The following is a 15,868-nucleotide window of genomic DNA, read 5'->3' on the forward strand; positions in this document are numbered from 1 at the left end:
GGGGAGGAAAGCTTGATCAGATTAAACATCTTTTAAACGAGGAAAGAAAAGGGATGGAAAAAAAGGCAATGTGTATGGCCTTGATATTCAAATGAATGCATGCAAGTAGCAAACCCAACAGGAAAAGAAAAGAAAAGTCCAAAACGACAAAGCGAGGAAAATGGAAAAGAAGAAATGCACCATTGTTGCAGGCTAGCTAGACAAAGCAAGTGGGGCCATATTTGTTGAACCAAAAAAAGCTCATTTAACCATGTGGCCCTTGGTCCCAACAGCCTCAGGGAGCGGCGGAAACACCTTGCCACAAGGGTATCGGCAAAGTCAGAAATTTCACTAAAGCGTGTTAAATTATAATAAAAGTAAATATATGAAGACTTTAAAGAAGATTTAACATATAGTATATATACAAAAGGAAAAGAAAAAAAACTTGACCTATTTATACAGTGTAATTTTCTGACAAAGGAATATTAACTAACCTGTCCACCCACCGGGTATCATTTGACATGATTTGTGAATTTACTAAATATATGTGGAAGTAATATTTTATTAATGGATATTTGTATATGTAGTATTTAATTAGTAGCTATAATTTGAAAGTAACTAAAAGGAAACAGGAGGTAATTAAGTCTAAAACCATTACATTATCATATTTGAATTCATGTACAAATCGAATTGTGAGAATAAACCGATTCGCCAACATCAGTGTGTATGCCAGTGGCGTAAGAGAAATTAAAGGGAGAGGGTTAAGTGCTCTTTTGCCGACCGAAAAACAAAAGGAATAAAGCAAACAATGAAACTGTGAAGCACATGCTGCTGCTGCTGTTGCATGCTACTGATGGATCCTAAAACATGCTGCTGCTGCTGCTACTGATTGATCAGTTATTAGATGTTGACATAATAATATATAGAGAAATATAATAGTTATAATTAGTGATTGAGAAGAAAAAAGAAGTCAAGTTATTCCTTATTGGTAGAACATGAAAGAAAATATTTCTTGTATCGCTTGAAATAAAACATTTGAATTAAAGTTTATGAATTTAAAAATTGAATTTAAACCCTGATTAATTAGTGCATGTCCAGAAAGATTATGTTTTTTAAGACATCTTATATATGAAGTGTATGGGTCAAAATCTGACCACCATATGGTTATTATTAAAGGGAACGGTAAGGGGTCGACCAAGCCATATGGTCGTGCCCATGAGGCGTAATGGCGACGAGTATCACGGCCACTGCCGAGATCGAGCCATCAGAAGGCTTACACAGCAGAACATAACATTTGGGCGAGTGAGGATGAATGCAGTCATGAGAGGGCACGCTGGTTAAGAACCGTTGGGTAAAAGGGGAAATCGACAATATATATAAGGCGGGTAAAGCAGAAAGAAAAAGGCAGGTTGGAGAAACAGAAGACACGGGAGAGACCTCCAAGGAACAAAGGAAGAAGTCTAGATTTTGGGTTACAAACCTTTGTAATCTCCATTGTTGAATCAATAAAGCTAGATCTCATAGTTATCAACGAGATTTCTTCCTTATCTTTTTTGCTTTTACAAATACGGAACAGTATATCAAAGATATAAGCTTATTATTTACGTTTAATGTCTTTCAATCATCCTAAGAAATGTTGCATAAACTCGATCTCTTTAATTTTAGTATTCATTATGCTTAGGTCTAAAGCCGATTATGTTTGGCTAAGATTTACGCTCTATTTTATCATTAATTGGTTTAACTAAAAGGCTTAACCCTTTTTGGTCAAACAATTTGGCGCCTTCTGTGGGAATTTCTTAGCCAAATTCTTTAGTTTCCTTTAGATCTAGAACCAGCCAAGTGTTACTTCCAGGCAGTTACAACCTCACCATCTCGATGACAACGCCAACTGGGAAAGGAATGGTAGATAAGTTTTTGAAATAACCGTGTCAATCTAGGTCAGATCCCTACATAAAATAAAAATTATGACCGATGTATGTACGAGACCCATGCCCCCCCCCCCCCCCGTAACGGTGGGCTTAGCAAGTCATATGCACGAATGAAGTAGAACCACGGTCACTATGTGCTTGGTATGACCGCGATCCCATGCGATGTATTCACCCTGTGTACCGACTGGTACTTCCACCCCTTGGGGAGGGATGATAACCTACTGTATGACCCTTTGGAAGACCAGGCATATCCCGCATTATTTTCGTACCACGCACGCTAGATGATTTATAAACAAAGCATGACATATTTTCCTTATTGTTTACGCATATCGGACTGGGACTCGGCCTCGGTGTCCCAACGGGTGAGGTAAGCCCAACTCGAGAGAAGTCTAGACGCAGTTAAATAGCGAAGCTAAACGTGGCTGCCAAATGAGAAACCACTATCCGAGTACTAGGCGGAGCGAGTAACCCTACAATGCCGCCCCTCCTTTCACTGGCTTGCCAGGCCAAGGTAACAGACAATTTCATTTGGGTTTATCTTCACTCTTTTGTTGGTTCGAAATAGGGACACGAGCACTCGCATAGGTACACAAGCAAGGAACCAACGCCGCCGAAACACCCCAGGAAATGGTTCCGTAGCATGCCATATTGCAAGTGATGGCCGAGCAAAACCCTCTAAGCCGCAGTGTATCACAAATAATAGAAATGAAACACGCGGCATTCTCCAATAAAAGCAAAATTGAGCGAACTGGGACTCACCCAGGAAACGCACAGTACTCTCCAGTAAAAGCAAAATTAAGCAAACCAGGACTCGCCCCGACGCATGCGTAAACAACACGGCGACGAGTAATGTTCCCCAACGAAAATAACACAACGGGTTATAATTTCGACCGTGCTCGAAATAACACCCCTACGGCCATCGGCCTTTGCCAAAAGAGAAGTTCGACCTTGCTCGAATTCACATCGGGTTATAATTTTGACCTTGCTCAAAATAACACCCTTACGGACATCGGCCTTTGCCAAAAGAGAAGTTCGACCTCGCTCGAGTTCACAGCGGGTTATAATTTCGACCTTGCTCGAAATAACACCCCTACGGCCATCGACCCTCGCCTAAAGAGAAGTTCGACCTCGCTCGAATTCACAATGGGTTATAATTTCAACCTTGCTCGAAATAACACCCCTACGGCCATCGGCCTTCGCCAAAAGAGAAGTTTGACCTCACTCGAGTTCACAACGGGTTATAATTTCGAGCTTGCTCGAAATAACACCCCTACGTCCATCGTCCTTCGCCAAAAAAGAAGTTCGACCTCGCTTGAATTCACAGCGGGTTATAATTTCGACCTTGCTCGAAATAACACCCCTACGGCCATCGGCCTTCGCTAAAAGAGAAGTTCGACCTTGCTCGAATTCACAGCGGGTTATAATTTTGACCTTGCTCGAAATAACACCCCTACGGCCATCGGCCCTCGCCAAAAGAGAAGTTCGACCTTGCTCGAATTCATAGCGGGTTATACTTTCGACCTTGCTCGAAATAACACCCCTACGGCCATCGACCTTTGCAAAAAGAGAAGTTCGACCTTGCTCGAATCACAGCGGGTTATAATTTCGACATTACTCGAAATAACACCCCTACGGACATCAGCCTTCGCCAAAAGAGAAGTTCGACCTCGCTCGAATTCACAACGGGTTATAATTTCGACCTTGCTCGAGATAACGCCCCTACGGCCATCGGCCTTCGCCAAAAGAGAAATTCGACCTCGCTCGAATACACATGGAAAAATTGACTTCGCCTAAATTAGTAGGTCGTAATTCAGTCCCGCTCGAGTATACAAGTCAGAACTGACTTCGGCCAAAGATGGCGAATCTAAATTCGACCTCGTCCGAATTAAGGTTGGTAAATCAAAAGCTGACCTCGCCCAATCTAGCAAGTTCAAATTCGCAATCAAAAGAGTCAAGGACTCATCACAGTGGAAATCAAAAGATACACAAATGAAGACGAAACAACTATTTTATTCAAATGTACATGCGCGACAGCCGCACCTTACAAAGTACCGAAACGGGCCCTTGGGAAAAGACGAAAGTACACAACGAAAGAAAAAATAAAAACTAAGTACATAGGATGCAGCAAAAGCTTCACTCCGCATCATCCCCACCGCCATTCTCCCCAACCTCATCATCATCATCATAAGGGAGCTCGTCCTCGTTATCAATGCCCTCCCCAGCCTTCGAAGTAGCAGGGTCATATCCACAGGCAGTGCGAGCCTTGCGAGCATTTGCCCGAGCATCTTCAAAAGTGGCCTCTGGGACAGTCCCCGCCTCACACAAACCCTTGTAAATATCTCGCTAGGCCTCGGCGTGGACCCATAACTCATATAGGCGGCATGGGACCGCGGCAGAGGCAGACTCGACCTAGGCCAGCAATTGTTCCTTCTCGGCCTCGAGCGCTACGACCCAGTCTCCTAGGCTCGAAGCCTCCCGGTCGATTTCACCAATATGCTCCTCGAGCCGCTCCCTCAGCGTGGTCGTAGCCCTCTCAGATTCCTGCTCAGATTGGATGACGCGGATAGTGTCCTCCAGCGCCACCGCCCTCGCCAAAGCTGATGTCCAAGCCTCCTCGGCACTCTCCATTTCGGCCACTTTTTTTTCCAGCTCGGCTAACTTCCCCATCCATTATGCGCTTAAAGCTTCGACTCTGGTAGCATTCTACTCGAGTTAGGCCTGCAGAGACAACACCTTCGCCTGAAGGTCCTCGCACTCCGCGGCAACCCCTTTGCCCACCTCGAGTTCCTCGTCTTTGGTACGGAGCAGCTCCTCGAGCTCGCTACATCTGCGGATGGACTGCATCAGCACCTGATCCCTTTTCTCCAACTCTTCCCTGATGGATTGGGTGCCAGTACCCGCCCTAAGCCGATCGTGCATCTCATGGCATCTGTTGCGATACCGCCAATACTTTTCAAGCATCTTCAGGAAAATCTGGCCCGAGTCTCGGCCCTGCAAGCACTCTCGATCTCCAGCATGTAAGACTAAAAACAAAGAGAAGAAAGGATTTGGTAAAGACCAAGGTCACAAAGCAAAAAAAACAAAAAAAAAAGAAGAGGAAACTTACCCTCAGGCCCATCGCGGCCACGCCACGTGACAATTCGGCATCGCTGACATCCTGAAGAGCTTCGCTTTTTGCGGCAGAGCATAGAAGGTCAAATTGCGGCACAAAATCCACCGTGTCTCGTAGAAGGATGGGATTCGACGGAATTTCGAGTAAAACCCTCCTCGAACATCCTAACGACATCAGGATCGATGTCGGATTCAGACTCGTAATCATCAACCATGACACCTTTTCCCCTCTCTTCGGCCGAAGAAGGAGTACGGTCCGGCCGGGATGTCGAAGGGCCATCCAAGACAGCAACGGCAGCCTTGGGACTCCGTCTCTCCGTCACACCAGCCTGTTGGCCGCTCACAACAGGCGTAGCCCCTGCGGCTGGGTTGGCACCACCGCCAACTTTGGGCACCCCCAAGGCAAGGTCGCCCCTTGAAGATGTTTCGGCTTGAGGAGCCACTTCCAACATCACCCGTCGTCTCTTCGACAGGGCCTCTTCACTACCGGCACGGGAAGATTCGCCCGTTGAATGGACAGCAGGAACTGGAGCATCTAATTAAGGAGTAGTCTCCGCACGCACGGCTTTGGCCGCAGGCGCAGATTGGGCAGTAGATCTCGACGCAAGCTGCGCAGCGGCTCTCGGCGCAGGCCGGGCAAGGGGCGTCGATTGACGGAATACGAGCGGAGGAGCCCTCGTCCTTCGCACTCTCCCTGCCGATAAAGAAAGACGATCATATAATGACAAGGTTAAACCATGAGGCAAAAAGTAAAGAATAACTGTGGCGGGCCGACTCACCAGTGAGAGGCTTACGCCCATATTTCTCATGGAAGGACGCCCACTCACGAATCCCCATTGTGTGGGGAAGAATTGCACTCACTCTCTCGCGAATATCGTCGACTAGCGGGGGAGGTAGTCTCTCGGTTGCAAAAGCAAAAACAAGTCCTTAGAAATATCACCTAAAGGAGAACGATCGGCGACCGCCTTAAGAAGAATCACAAAATAAAACAAAGGAAAACTCACGAGCAAAGTTCCACGTCTCTGGAAACCCCGCGGATCCGCCACAAGGTGCTCTGTCCGCACACAGAAGTAGCTTTCCCAAAAGCGGCGATTGGCCTTATCGTCCATCTTCACCACCAAACTCTTGGTTCCTCAATGGTGCATATGGATCATTGTACCCCGAAGAAAATGAGGGGCAAAGATGTGAAGCATGTGCCCCAAGGAAATTCCTCGTCCGGCAAGCTCCGCGTACTTGATAAGCATGAGGAAGAGTTTGTACGCGTACGGAGAGAGTTGAGCCAGGCACATTCATAAAAGCAGCAGAAGCCAACCATCAGAGGGGGGTGAGGAAGCGTGTACCCGATAACAAAGGGGTACGCGTAAAATGTGCAGTATCCCGGGCGGTGCAAATGTACAATGTCCTTCCCCGCCGCTGGTACCATTTTGATATGAGCGAGGATTCCCCACTTGGCCTTGAGCGTCGCAATAGCCGCCTCATCCATGGTGGAAGGGACAGGCTTTGGTTCGTTTCCGGCAGGACTATTAAAGTCAGTCCTCATCTTCCCGGGGCGGGGTACTATCTCATCCACTGTCAAAAATCCCTCGTCTTCCACCACTTCCACTCCCTCTTCAAGAAGGGGCACGTCATTTTTCGGCGTCGGAGCTTCAATGAATCTATCAATTTGGGAAGAAGTACCAGCCATTTGTCTATCTTGATCGAAATAAATAGGAACGATGAAGAAAAAGAGAGAATGGTCACGTCCAATTCCAGCGAAAGCAGAAGTATGAAAAACTGAAGAAGGTGGGAGTTTGTAAAATTCTCTCAGGTAAATTGGAAAGCATAACAATCAAATGGGGGATTCCCCCAATTTATAGGAACGCAAATGCCCTAAGCGGGAAACCCGAGAGCCGCCAATCAAAAAACTGAAAGGACACGGGAAACAATACGGTGCCTAGGAAACGTGCGCCATAATGACGCACAATAGGTATTCATGGCACCCTGAATTGATGTGATGATCCATCTCTGAACCGACGTAACGGCCCAATAAAGTCCTTGAAGCGTCACGTTGCCACCTTGCCATAAGGACCTCGTCCCTCGCACCATGTCCAGATTTCTCCTAACTCTTGAATCAACGGAATCCGCCCGTCGAGCTCGTCAAAAGGTGACCTCAATGGGCGGAGAGACTAACTGCATGGGTCAAAATCTGACCACCAGATGGTTATCATTAAAGGGAATGGTAAGGGGTTGACCAAGCCATGGTCGTGCCCACGAGGTGTAATGGCGACGAGTATCTCGGCCACTGCCGAGATCGAGCCATCAGAAGGCTTACACAGTAGAACATAACATTGGGGCGAGTGAGGAGGAATGCAGTCATGAGAGGGCACGCTGGTTAAGAACTGTTGGGTAAAAGGGGAAATTGACAATATATATAAGGAGGGTAAAGCAGAAAGAAAAAGGCAGGTTGGAGAAACAGAAGACACGGGAGAGACCTCCAAGGAACAAAGGAAGAAGTCTAGATTTTGGGTTACAAACCTTTGTAATCTCCATTGTTGAATTAATAAAGCTAAATCTCATAGTTATCAACGGGATTTCTTCCTTATCTTCTTTGCTTTTACAAATATGGAACAGTATATCAAAGATATAAGCTTATTATTTACATTTAATTTCTTTCAATCATCTTAAGAAATGTTGCATAAACTCGATGTTTTAGTATTCATTATGCGTAGGTCTAAAGCCGATTATGTTTGGCTAAGATTTACCCTCTACTTTATCATTAATTGGTTTAACTAAAAGGCTTAACCCTTTTGGTCAAACATGAGTTATTATATATACCTGCCTTTTGCCTCCAAACCGTGCTTACTCAATTTATATGAAATAATTTGACTTAGCATAGATTTTAAGAAAAAATAAAGATATTTGAAACTGTGATCTTAAATATGCCATAATATCTATTAGCATGTAGTCTTTTGAAACTTGTGATCTTAACATGACATAATTGTTAGTATTATTGTGTTTGAAATCAGACAATCAGAGAAGTAAAGAAATATTATTTCAATAAAACCAAACATAAAATAATTTCTGAGCCCACAAGTTGTTTGTGTGTCCTTAAGGAATTTAATCCCCCCACTGTTGCCCAAGGTTATGGATTACTTCATCCCAGGATAGAACGAAAAAACTATTCTGTAATACTGGCAATCGAAATTACAGAACTTCAGCGAATTCAACAAACGGAGCAAATCACACTTGACACTTTTAAGTTTTCTGTTGGTAAAAAACAATGCAACATTAATATATAGAAGAGAGGAGAAGTTTTTAGATTTTCCATATTTGAAAAATGAGGTCAAGCCTCTAAATTTATAGGCAATGAAAGGGTAAGATGATGAAGAGGTGCAATCCAAGAGGTTCCTCTTCCATTTCCCATTCACACCCTTTAGAAAAAATCCAACAATAACACTTGTGTTCGCTATTCCAAAAGCTTCTTTTTAAGGGTAAAATATGAAATTTAAAGTTACATTATTCAAATATAAAAATATATTGTTCTTTTTTAAATGGAGTAATAAAAAGATGACACTACATAAAATTTGAATGGAGGGAATAATTCTTAAAAGGATAAACTAATTATTGTCATGTGGAAAATGAAAGTTTGGGTGCGTTATGCAGTAGCTTCCCTTCACTTCTTTGAAACATCTTCTTATCCTTCAAAATTAACATTAATCATCCTGCACCATTCAATAAGGAGTCTTTCTTTGGTTTTTGACACCTCCCATAAACTACATACTACGTACTGTAGCAGTTGAATCATGAATGATATATGTGAGATGAAATTAATTCAGAACGTGATATATATAAGAAGTGGTATTTAACTTTGCCTCTATTAAAATTATCAAAAACTTTTGCAGAAATAGAAAAGAGCACCTAGTTATCATGACCTTATATTCAAAAACAGAGAAAAGGGGATCGAGTTGGAAAGAACACTTTCTGCTGATTTACATACATTTGTCAATATTAAGATTATAATATACTAGTACCAAATAATTTAATCACAAATGACGAAACGTGCAAAAGTCACAAGTGGCTTACATGCCGTATATACATAGCAAGGAAGTCACATGCAAACATGTGACTAAATTAAGTCTCTATCCATTTAGAACAATGTGATGTAAATATGTGATTTCCCATGTTGCATGTTATTATCGATCTGTGAGTTGATAATTGTATTTAAGTACTCATAGTTGTATTGTTTGTTCTATTATATATAATTAATAATTAGAATTAATTAGTAGGTTCTGATAAAAGGAAGTAGCAAGGAAACAACAAATTAGATAAAAAAAGAAGGCTTGTGGACAGATGATCAGTTTGCATGCAAGGAATGTGCAGAACATGCTGTTTCCATTCATGCTAATTCACTTTCCATACTTTGACACATGCCACTCTTCTCCCTCCCAAGAACACATTTTCCTTCTCATCCCTTTTATTAAAATTTTAAATTAACATATTATCGTGAACTTACATAACTTGGATCAACCTTAAAAACTAACTCATGAGTTGAAGTTTGCGAATTGCTTATAACGTGGCCGGATCTTTTTCCCTATTCGATATGGGATTAGGCTTTCTCATCCACTCATGTAGTCCGCCCAACTCGACTTTGACACTAAATCACCAACTCGACTATGGCATCAACTAAAAAAATAAGCGGAGGCGAGGCGGTTCAAAAATACTGCTTTGTCACACCATTAAATGATTCATACATTTTATATGTACTTTCAATCTTTTGGATAAGGCGAGGTGGTTCAAATATTAGAAAGTCGTACCATTAAATAATTTATACATTTTATATGTATTTTTAATCTTTTTAGCTATTATTTGAATATCGAACGTATATAATTGGTACTAAAAGTGTAGATGCAGATACTGTTGGCTGTGAAATTCTACCCGTCCATTGTGCATGTGTTCTTCCCATGTGCTGTTTTTTTTCTTTTTTGGGGCCACCAGCGTGGATGGCTTTGATTATCTCTTTAATTCTCTTTTTCTACTTTCTTATTGCCCCATTCACATGCGCCCTTTTGGGAGGCCATCTTCACTACCTTTTTCTTTCCTATTTGAATTTCTTGCCCTTTTTGTCTTCCTATTTTAGGCTTTACTAGCACATATTATCCCTTCTATCTAATTCTGTCTTTGTTGGTTCTCTTACTAAATTTTTACATGTATTTTATAGTATCAGATCACATAAAAAATTAACTAATTATATGACAGTTTATGAACTACAATATGTTAAACTAAATAGATATTGTAAATAAAAAATTTATGCTGTTAGTGTAAATATATAAGTTAAATCAATTTTAAGTTGTTGACTATATATCCTCCAACAAACGCTACACAGTAAGGTAATCGTTTACTTTGGATATGTCCGATGATCAAGTTCAATGCTTCTACTTATCGAATCTAATCTTTATATCCAGATTGTCTTTGCTTGTCGTTATTAATTATAACTATATAGTGGCTTAATGTCTTTTTATGATTATAACTAGTAGTTCATTGTCTTTACATGTTAAAGATTTTGAGCATGTTAATAAAAATGATTTCTTTTATGTGTCAGGTATGACGTCTAAGACCAAAAATCATTTGAATATAAATAAGAGATAAAACTATAATGTCCAAGTCAAACCAAAAAGAGGGATGATTCATATTGCATTTTTCCTAGCTCACTATTCATGAATGACATACATTCCTCTGCTAACAAGTTAGAAACGAAAAAGTGTTTTACAATAGAATGTGCCAAAAGAGCAAATGAAATGTGATGTACAAAATTATAATGTAAGCATAAGATATAAAATTGTGGGAAAGTAGAAGATTAGCCTTTATTTGGATATGTGTGGAGGGTAATTTGGGAAAAAAGGTTGAAATCCTGTTGATTAACATGTGGCATAGAAGATAGACAACTTTTGCGCTCCTGAATTCAAGTTGTGATCAATTTTCGTGCTCGCTAGTTGTGGCCCCATGTCCGCTCTTATTTTTCAACTCATATATACCAAAATTGTTGTCGTTTTGTGACTAAATTTATATAAATACACATTGGTGATTGTTTATTTTTTAGGTGACCAAAGAAGCTATCTATTGGACAAAAATTGCAATTACATTTAATTTATCACTTGACGGTGTAATAAATTCTTTGGTAATTAGTACTCCCTCCGGTAAATAAGTGATTTTTTGGCCTTTTTTTTATGGTCCAAAATAAGTAATTTTTCCAGATTTCAAGAATGAAATAATTATTTATTTCCTACATTGCCTTTGGAGTATGTGTTAGGAGTATTTATGAGAAGAGATAGTAAAGGTTAATATGGTCAATTTTATTGCTAATTAATATTAAAAGATGGATTTCTTAATCTGTGTAAAAACAGCTAAAAATCACTTATATTGGACCGGAGGGAGTATTCCCTTTAGACGCTATAAGTGAAATTAACTAGTCAAAGAAGGTTACTTGTCTTTTCACTAATTATTCATCTAATTTATTGTAAGTAATTACTTGTAATGAATTTATTGAATAACTTGATAAATGTTAACAAGATTAATGATGTATATAGAAGTTAAACTCAATATTATTTATCTTAGATCTCAAGTTATTAATTTCATTTATCATGGCTAGTTACATTTAATTGTTAGGTGATCCAAAAGATATCCGCAAGTAAATCCTTTTAAAGTGTGGGATCTATAGTACTTAAAATAAGACAAATTACCTATTATAAAAAGTAAAAGTAATATAATGGTGTTAAAATTCCTTGCACTGATTAATGATATAACTTAAACCCACATCTATTTATGTTTTAAGTGACTTGACAATGCCAACCAAAAAAAAAAAAAAATACTATTTGTGTATATAAGAGCAGAATCCCTTTTACCTTTCAACGTGCGTCAACTCAAAAACAAGTGTGATTTAGGGCAAAAAAAAAAAATTAAAGGAGAAGAATGAAAGTACTAGGGGTGGCAGTATTGTGATTCCTGTAGAAACAAGTGGCAATGATGAGATGTTTCATTTACTTATACCCCAAAAACTCATCACCTCTCTACGTTCCACAGAAACTCCATTATTCTTCCCTCTACCCCACTTAATTAATCCTCCAAATTAACTCAAATGGTTTCACGATCAAACATATGGTCAAGAAAATCTACCCAACAGAGACGACATCGTCCAAAAATCTCAACAGCAACCCTACCTACTGAGGTTAAAACCAACGCCAACGCTTCAGTTTCTGAAAAATTGGAGGCTCTAAAGCAACTTCTACCAGCAGGCAACAATGGTGAAATAAAAGTCGAGCAGTTATTTCAAGAAACTGCTGATTATATTGTTCTTCTCAGAACTCAAGTCTTCATTTTACAGAAGCTCCTCCATTTTTGTGATGATATTGGTCAGTCCCAAGATAATAACCATAATAATGCTCTATAGTACGTACGTCTTAATTACATTAAACATTGCTCCTTTTTCTTTTATTACCCCTTTTTTTAGGTTCTAAATTCAAGCTTATAGTATTAGAAGAATTTTACATTTCTTTGAATCTTTCTTGTTTAGCGCTGCTGATCAGCAAATATTTTATATGTAATGTCCCTAATGGGAAGGGGTGATGAATATACCCAAGATTTTCATTATAGGTAAGACATGAATTTTTATGTTTAAAAACAATTGATTCTTTTCATGCTTGGACACTTTAATATAATTCTCCCATTTTACTCTTAGTGGAATTCCAAGATAATTCAAACAAATAAAATACAGGAGAAACCACAAAAAAGGAAAAAGCATGCACCGGCTAGCTCATTGTAGACTAAATTTGTCTTTCTGGTCTAATCCTAAGCTAGTTTCCCAATATTCTTGTGTCAATATAGGTAAAATTTATTTTACATATCCTAATAGTGTAAATTTTTTTAACTACTATTAGTATATCTTAACAATACTATATTTTATTTTCAAAGATCCTAATCCGCTTTTTATGAATTTATGATTGTATGAGGTAATAACCTTTAAGCAAACTCAATAGACAAATCACAAAAAAGATGTTTGGAATATAAGTTAGCAATAAGTCTAAGATCCTAATGTCCCATTTTAAAAGTCGTGGATTGAGCTTTTACATATGGTATATAGAGCCACTCATCGTGAAATCTTGGGCACCGGTGGGGCACATACATTAGCGTTCAACTAAATTTAGACAAATTTCAACTTTTTACGATGATGGTGGTATACTAGAAGCGTTTCATATTATTTAAAGGGTATTCAAAAATTTATAAATATCCATTTTTAAAAAATTATCATCTATATGTACAGTATCATGTAATATTCCTGCGAAAAAATTCTATTGAACCCCATACCATGTAGCTCCTTTATTTGTTATGTCAAAGAAGGAGCCGGCGAAGCTATGTCAAAGAAGGATACGAATATTTAAATCAGAAAGAGAGAAAAAGTCGGATTGCATAAGTAAAATTTCTTATGACCGGAAAAGTCGGGTGTCATGCGAAAGCTAATAACGCATACCTTGAATGACGATAAATCAGATAGCAAAAGAAAAATCTACCAAAAGACACAAATATTTAACGTGGTTCGGTCAATTGACCTACGTCCACAGGCGGAGATGAGCAATCCACTATATAAAAAAAAAACGATAACAAAATATAGAGAGAACAACCTCACAAAGAAGCAGACACAAATGACACACTAACACTTGTCCCCTAAAATTCTCACCCTAAACACGACTCTCAAACCCCATATGGCTACATTGTGGATGCTACTGAATCCAAGTATGATGTGATAATTGTGGTCCAAGTGCCTATGAATTGATATATGTGAAATAAAGATTGAAATGAGATGATTAATGAAAAAGGAACAACGTCTGGTAAGACGGTTAGCCGATCGGGCCGTGATCGAACATCATGCCGCACACATGGTGGTATTGTGCTGATATTGAATTCCGGAAAATGAGAATGAGATTGTGATTGAGGTACATGTCTCAAATGAGGCAACTTAGCCGATCGGGTCGTGATCGGACTCCGCTCAAGAAAGTGGTGGTATTATGAATGGTGATGAACAGTATCAAATGCCCCAACCTAAAGCTATGGAAATTATGTGAAAGTTATATGATTCTTTTGTTTGATGATGTGGTGTCTGTTTAAAGCTTTTGATTTCCCTTAGTATTTATTTATTCTTGTATGATAGTACTTTCTATTGAGATGGTGTTTATGATTTCTTTGTTCTTGTATGATAGTTCTTTCTATTGAGATGGTGTTTATGATTTCTTTGTTCTTGTATGATAGTTCTTTCTAATGAGATGGTGTTTAGTTATACATACTAGTACTATTCCATGGTACTAACGTCCCTTTTGTCGGGGGCGCTACTTCTTTAAATGGATGTAGGTGGTTNAAAGTCGGATTGCATAAGTAAAATTTCTTATGACCGGAAAAGTCGGGTGTCATGCGAAAGCTAATAACGCATACCTTGAATGACGATAAATCAGATAGCAAAAGAAAAATCTACCAAAAGACACAAATATTTAACGTGGTTCGGTCAATTGACCTACGTCCACAGGCGGAGATGAGCAATCCACTATATAAAAAAAAAAGATAACAAAATATAGAGAGAACAACCTCACAAAGAAGCAGACACAAATGACACACTAACACTTGTCCCCTAAAATTCTCACCCTAAACACGACTCTCAAACCCCATATGGCTACATTGTGGATGCTACTGAATGAGAAGGAAGGATCCTTAATTTATAGAACTCCAAACCTTTTCCTACAAGAAAAGGGACTAGCCAAATCTAGAAGAATTATATTTTCCTTATAGGAAAAGAAAAACCCAATTATGTAAATATGTTGTCCTTTCTTCATGAGATAGGAAAACCAATTATGGTAAGAAAATCTGGACAAATACCTAACAATTCTCCCCCCTTGGCATGAATTGTCTGACAAAATAAACTTGATCCACCTTCTTCACATAGCCTCGCATCTCCAAATCTCCGCCACAAAGTTTGTCTCAACGTGCGTAGCACTCCGGAAAAATTTCTCAGACAAAAATCATGATTATCGTCAAATATGTTGCAGCTAGAACTGAACCCGCCAAGATGAACCTGTCTTGGACCTCGCTCTAATACCACTTGTGAGGACCGGAATAATCAGGTGTCATGCGGAAGCTAGTAATCAACGCAAACCTTGAACGACGATAAATCTGATAGCAAAAGAGAAATCTACCAAAAGAGACACAAACATTTAACGTGGTTCGGTCAATTGACCTACGTCCACAAGCGGAGATGAGCAATCCACTATATAAAAAAAAGAGTACAAAATATCGAGAGAACAATCTCACAAAGAGGCAAACACAAGTGACATATTAACACTTGTCCCGTAAAGTTTCCCCCCTAAACACGACTCTCAAACCTCATATGGCTACATTGTGGATGCTACTGAATAAGAAGGAAGGATCCTCAATTTATAGAACTCCAAACCTTTTCCTACAAGAAAAGGGACTAGCCAAATCTGGAAGAATTATATTTTCCTTCTAGGAAAAGAAAAACCCAATCATGGTAAATATGTTGTCCTTTCCTTCATGAGATAGGAAAAGCAATTATGGTAAGAAAATCTGGACAAACACCTGAATTTCCGACCAAAATTCGTCCATTTTCCGATAGTCTTTCTTTTTTCTCTTGCTGTCTTCCAATTTGAGATCGATACAAAAAGGGGAGAGAGAGTTAATGTGAAAGAAAGGATTGACAATTTTTTTGACAAAATCTATTGTTTTTCTTTATTTTTCACTACTGTTGGGCTTTGGAACAAAAAAGGAAGAAGCGGGGAAAGATTGGAGTGGGGGAGAAAGAAAAGAAAAGGGGAGGT

Source organism: Nicotiana attenuata, chromosome 1 (genome assembly GCF_001879085.1).
Source record: "Nicotiana attenuata strain UT chromosome 1, NIATTr2, whole genome shotgun sequence".
Lineage (NCBI taxonomy): Eukaryota > Viridiplantae > Streptophyta > Magnoliopsida > Solanales > Solanaceae > Nicotiana > Nicotiana attenuata.